Source organism: Alexandromys fortis, unplaced genomic scaffold, assembly GCF_014885135.2.
Source record: "Alexandromys fortis isolate MF-2015 unplaced genomic scaffold, M_Fortis_MF-2015_v1.1 scaffold_151, whole genome shotgun sequence".
In the NCBI taxonomy this organism is placed as follows: Eukaryota; Metazoa; Chordata; class Mammalia; order Rodentia; family Cricetidae; genus Alexandromys; species Alexandromys fortis.
In genome coordinates, this window is record NW_026068043.1 from 4,048,726 (window position 1) to 4,055,504 (window position 6,779).

Sequence of the window (6,779 nt, forward strand, 5' to 3'; positions counted from 1 at the left end):
AAAAAAAAAAAAAAAGTACTCTTGCCACATAATAATCAAAAACAAAATAGCCAAGTAACATATGAAGGCAGAATCACACCCAACTTCTCAATGGAGACTCTAAAGGCCAGTATGTCCTGGACAGACATTTTGCATACACTAAGGGACCACAGATGCCATCCCACACTACTACAGCCAACAAAACTTTCAATCATCATAGCCAGAGAAAACAAGATATTCCATGAAAAACCAGATTTAAACAATACCTATTCAAAAATCCAACCCTCCAGAAAGTACTAGAAGGAAAACTCCAATCCAAGGAAGTTAGTTAGCTTCCCATGAAAACACAGGCAATAGATAATCTCACACCAGCAAACCCAAAGAAGGGAAACACACACATACTACCACCGTCACCAACAAAACAAAACAAAAAAAATAACAAGGATCAACAACCACTGGTCATTAATATCTCTTAATATCAACAGACTCAATTTGCCTATAAAAAGATACGGCTAGGGCTGGAGAGATAGCTCAGAGGTAAAGAGCATTGCCTGTTCTTCCAAAGGTTCTGAGTTCAATTCCCAGCAACCACATGGTGGCTCACAACCATCTGTAATAGGGGTCTGGCGTCCTCTTCTGGCCTTCAGGCATACACACAGACAGAATATTATATACATAATAAATAAATAAAATTAAAAAAAAAGATACGGCTAACGGAATGGATACAAAAACAGGATCCATCCTTCTGATGCATAAAAGAAACACACTTCAACCTCAAAGGCGAACATAAAGTAAAGGGTTGCGAAAAGATTTTCCAACCAAATGAACCTAAGAAGCAAGCGGGTATAGCTATCCTAATATTTAACAAAACAGACTTCAAACTAAAATTAATCAGAAGCGATGGAAAAGAACATTTCATATTTACCACAGGAAAAGTCCATCAAGATGAAGTCTTGATTCTGAACATTTATGCCACAAATACAAATGGCACCCACATCTGCAAAAAAAAAAAAACATGGCTAAAATTTGATCACACATCAAACCCCATACACAAATAGTGGGAGACTTCAACACCTCACTCTCACCAATGGAAGAATCTGCCAGACAGAAACTTAACAGAGAAATAAGGGAACTAACAGATGTTATGACTCAAATGGACTCAAGAGACATCTACGGAACGTTTCACCTCAACACAAAAGAATATACCTTCTTCTCAGCACCTCATGGAACCTTCTCTAAAACTGACCGCAGACTCTGTCACAGAGCAGATCTCAACAGATACAAAAAAAAAAAAAAAAAAAGAAAAAGAAATTGGAACAACCCTCTGTATCTTATCAGATCACCATGGGTTAAAGTTAGAATTCAACAATAACACAAACTACAGAAAGTCTACAAACCCATGGACACTGAACAACTCCCAACTGGGTCAAGGAAGAAATAAGAAAGAAATGAAAGACTTCCTAGAATTCAATGAAAATGAATTCACAACATACCTAAGTTTATGGGAACTATGAACGCAGTGCTAAGAGGAACGGTCATAGCACTAAATGTTAAGTTTTTTTCAGCCCAACAAACCTCTCCTCCAATGCAATAATCCAAATCAAATCAAATTAGAAGAAGCCCAGGTTTAACAGATGCCAGCACTCTCCAGGAAAATAGGAAGGTGGGGGAAGGAAAACCAGAAGACCACATATTTGTTGGGGGGGGGGCAGCTTAAATAGCCCATGGGCGTAGTCTTGAATCTCCCTGGGGAGGGTCACCATTTGGCCAGCTTTCTTGGAGGTGGAGTCTGAACTGTAGCAACTCCCAGGGGAGGGGGGCTTGGAACTTTCCACCAAACATTCCAGACTCCTTGTATAAAGGAGGTGCCTGGGAGCTGAGGTTTCGCTTCCCACCAAACACTAAGTGCCGGCATAAAGAAAGTGGAGATATCTCACACTAGTGACTTAACAGCACACCTGAACGCTCTAGAACAAAAAGAAGCAAACTCACCCAGGAGGAGTAGATGGAAGGAAATAATCAAACTCAGGGCTGAAATCAATCGAATAGAAACAAACACTACAAAGAATCAAGGAAAAAAGGAACTGGTTCTCTGAGAAAATCAACAAGATAGACAAACCCTTATCTAAACTAACCAAAGGGCAGAGGAAAAAAAATACTGAAATTAGCAAAATCAGATGTGTTCCATCATACCCAGTTTTATGCAACACTGGGGATAAATCCCAGAGCCCTGTACATGCTAGGCAAACACTCTACCAACTAAGTAAGCTATATCCCCAGCCTGGACAGATGGCTCAGAGGTTAAGAGCACTGGTTGCTCTTTCAAAGGTCCCAAGTTCAATTCCCAGTAATCATCTATAAGGGGATGAGATCTGGTGCCCTCCTTTGGCCTGCAGACAGAACACTGTATACATAATAAAGAAATCTTTGAAATAAGCCGGGCAGTGATGGCACAAGCCTTTAATCCCAGCACTTGGGAGGCAGAGGTAGGCAGATCTCTGTGAGTTCAAGGCCAGCCTGGTCTACAAGAGCTAGTGCCAGGATAGGCTCCAAAACTACAGAGAAACCCTGTATCGAAAAACAAAAAACAAAAACAAAAAAAACTTTGAAAAAACAACACAACAAAATCAGAAATGAAAGGAGGGAACATAACAGACACTGAGGAAATCCAGAGAATCTTTAGGTCATACTTCAAAAATCTGTTCTGCACAAAATTGGAAAGTCTACAAGACATAAACAATACCAAAATTAAATCAAGACCAGGTAAACAATTTAAATAGACCTATAACCCCTAAGGAAGTAGGAGTAGTCACTAAAAACCTCCCAACCAGAAAAGCCCAGGGCCAGGTGGTTTCAGCATAGAATTCTACCAGAATTTCAAAGAATACCAATACTCTTCAACAGAAACAGAAGAAACATTGCCAATTCTTTTTATGAGGTTACGGTTACCCTTATACCCAAACGACTCAAAGAAAGAGAATTACACACTAATCTCCTTCACGAACATTGATGCAAAAATACTCAATAAAAACCTGGCAAACTGAATCCAAGAGCACATAAAAGAAAACCATCCACCATGATCAAGTAGGCTTCACCCCCGAGATGCAGGGATGGTCCAACACAGGAAAATCTGACAATGTAAACCACCATATAAACAAACTGAAAGAAAAAAAAACCATGATTATCTTAGTAGATGCTGAAAAAGCCTTTGACAAAATCCAACATCCCTTTCTCATGATGAAAGTCTTGGAGAGATCAGGAATAGAAGGAACATACCTAACCATGATAAAAGCAATATACAGCAAGCCAACAGCCAGCATCAAAATAAATGCAAAGCAGTATAGGGCGGGGTGGGGGGGGGGAGGTGGATTAAACCGGTTGATCCAGGTGCCTCTTCCCAAGGCAGTCAGTAGGAAATACAGCCTCTGCCAGGTGCTTGGGGGAAACAAAGAAGCGGGACATTCTTCAAGTCTGCTGATGGGGGCACTGCACTGCCTGAGCAGTCTCTGTTTCCTGATCTCATCAAGGAGACGTTAGGACAGATAGAATACCTGCATAATTAAATAATACATATAACTACAGAGGTCAGTAATACACAGCTACCGCGAGGAGTAAGGATAGCGGAAGATGATTTGGGGTTTTGATTTGCAATATTCCAACTCTCTCCAATCCCAAGTCAGTCATCTCTCAGCAGACAGTCATCTGCAGGATATACAATACAGAGGTGGCCTTTCCAGAGAACTTCAGTTCCCAGAGGCTAAAGATGAATAAGTAAATCTACAAAGAGCTGTGTCTACTTCCATAGGCTTTTAATCTCAGTCACTCCTACTCAGGAGGGCAAGGCAGGAGAAGACAGGGAATTTTCAGCCGTCAAGAACCCTGCAGAGGATGTAAGCTCCTTTCCTAGGTCTCACTTTGAATGGCTCACAACTGCTTGGGACTCCAGCTTTAGGGCATTTGATGGCTCTGGCCTCTGAGCACACCTGCATTCATGTGCATGTACCCAGACATAGGCAGGCATATATGCCCAATTTTAAAGAAGCTAACAAGAGAAGAAGAAGGAAGAGGAGGAGGAGGAGGAGGAGGAGGACGAGGAGGAGGAGGAGGAGGAGGAGGAGGAGGAGGAGGAGGAGGAGGAGGAGGAGGAGGAGAACAACAACAACAACAACAACAACCTTGGCTGCAGAGTGAGTTCAGGCTTTGAAGTCTGCCCCTAACACTGGAGGAAAAGAGGAAGGGGAGAGGAAGGGAGCAGAGGAAGAGAAGAAAAGAGACGGGAGAGGAGATGGGAGGAGAGGAGGGGATAAACAGAGAAGGGAAGAGGAAAAGGGGAAGAAAATGAAGGAGAAAGAAACCTGAGAAAGACAATTTCCCTCCCTGGCTCGGCAGACATCTGCCTGCTCACCGGCTCCCCCTATTGGACATTCATGTTATTTTCAACCGCAGCCATCTAAGCCCCACCAGCCGCAAAGCAGAGCACGTGACCCGAAGCTGGGTCTAGTCCCGAAGTCGGGTGCAGTGTGGAGGGTACCAAGGACTATGATGCAGTGTAAAATGAAGGGAAAGTGCTCAGTCCTCCTTTCTAGAGACTCGTCTCGGGGCCAGAGGACCACGCACTAGGAGATGGGTACTGAGAGCTTGGGGCAGCCGAAGGTTTGAGAGTGAGTCTCTGGCACCCCCTGCTGGCACCTGAATTTGATGTCTGCGGCTTCCTTTCCTCTTTTAACTGCTGAGCCACCCCTCCAGGCTCCGACTTTTGACTTTGAACTTTTGATTTTCCTGCCTCATTCTCCTGAATAGGAGCAGCTGAGATGAAAAGCCCGTGGAACTAGACACAGTTCTCTTTAATTCATCCATTTGTTTTTAGTGCCCGTGAACGGATCTTCACTGAAGAAGCCGCCTCTGCGTTGAAAAGCCTGCAGGCTGACATGAGAATTTTATGACTGTGCAGAGTTGTAACATTGCAAATTAAGAATGAAATCATCTTGAGTTATTCACACACACACACACACACACAAAGCCTAGTGGTTGCGATGCCTCCTGGATGGTTTCTGGAAGGGAATGATTTGTGGAGAACAGAGCCAGGTGGGACCTTGGTCTTGGGCTCTGACTGAGTTGACCGTGGGCCTCCAAGCATTTATGAAACCTTCAGACACACACACACATGCCTCTGTGTGCGTGCATGCATGCATGTGTGTGGGGTGTGTGTGTGTGCATGTTTATGTAGGTGTGTGTGCATATGTGTGGAGACCAGAAGTCAGTATCAAGTGTCTTCCTCTATTGCTTTCCATCTTATGGTTTTATTGTGTATGTGTGTATTGTTGTATGTGCATGTGTTTATGTGTTGTATGTGCATGTGTGTATGTGTCATGTATGCATATGTGTGTACCTGTTGTGTGTGCCTGTATGTGTGCAGGTGCATGCACGAAGGTTCAGTAGAAAACGTTGGGTGTCCCGCTCTATCTACCTTATCCTTTCTTAAGACAGGACATCTCTCACCGAGCCTAGAGTGAGGCCAGCAGTCAGCAAACCCCAGTGACACGGAACCACCCTCCACCACCCCCCATCTCTGTCCCAATCTCTGTCTGGGATTACATATGGCTACATCAGGCTTTTTCTGTGGGTGCTGGGATCTGAACTCAGGTCCTCATACTTGTGCAGTGAAGTATCTTACCCGCAGCTCCCAGCCATCTCTCCTGCCCCTCCATCTTATTTGAGATAGCATCTCTTAGTGAATGTAGAGCTCATTGGTTAAACTAAACTAGCTGGGCCCCAGGGATCCTCCTGCCTCTGTTTCCAGGGATGAGGTTCCAAACAAAGGATACCGTGCCTGGTTTTTGTTTTTGTTTTGTATGTGGGCACCAGGAACCACAACTCAAGTCTGCATAGTAGACACTTTCCCATTTTACTGTACCATATCCAAGGTACTTCCAAACATTTTTAACCTTTTCCCCACTTTGGCAGTCTGTTGATGCCTATAAACTACCTTCTTAGAAAAACTTTTTTTTTCTTTTTTAAAAATCAGTGGCCCTTCTTCTAAACAGAATTGATACTCCATAGCTCTTAAGACAGGGAGTGTATCTACCTGGGAGTAACTCTGGTCACTCTTCCACCCCAGCTTCTGTCTTCCCTGGTCCCACAGTCATTCAGTTCCAGAAAAAATACACAGAGGCTGATATTAATTATAAACTCTTAGCTCAGACTTATTATTAACTAGCTCTTACAATTTAAATTAGCACATAATTCTTATCTATGTTTAGCCACGTGGCTTGGTGCCTTTTTCTCAGTGCAGCCTTCTCATCTTGCTTCCTCTGTGTCTGGGTGGTAACTGACTCTCTGCCTTCCCTCTTCCCAGAATCCTCCTAGTCTTGTTGTTCCACCTATACTTCCTGCCTGGCTACTGACCAGTGTTTTATTAAACCAATACTGGCCAATCAGCATTTTATTAAAGCAATACGAGCGACAAATCTTTACAGTGTACAAGATCCTGTCTACAGCAATAAGTTTAAAGTAAATGTTAAGTAAAAAGAGAAGCCAGGGGTCTCCTCACCCCCAAGCCTGGATTCCTCACAAGCCAGAGATTGCATGCTGCGCCTTTTGTCCACTAGATGTCGCTGCTGTGACATTTGTTCGTGGAGCAAGGAGACCTTCTGATCTGCAGTTTAAGGCCAAACCGAATTACATAGTGAGGACCCACCCCCGACAGAGAGAGAGAGAGAGAGAGAGAGAGAGAGAGAGAGAGAGAGAGAGAGAGAGAGAGAGAGAGAGAGAGAGAGAGAGAGAGAGAGAGAGAGAGAGAG

General features: G+C 43.6%; 1 long non-coding RNA gene across 1 annotated transcript in view; it reads right to left on the reverse strand.

Moving 5' to 3' along the window:
* LOC126516017 (uncharacterized) overlaps positions 1-6,779 on the reverse strand; it is a 64,986-nt gene that overhangs the window by 44,176 nt on the left and 14,031 nt on the right. The window contains exon 2 of the long non-coding RNA XR_007595987.1: positions 905-976. This is a non-coding gene — a long non-coding RNA (uncharacterized lncRNA). The remainder of the gene's footprint in view (positions 1-904; positions 977-6,779) is intronic.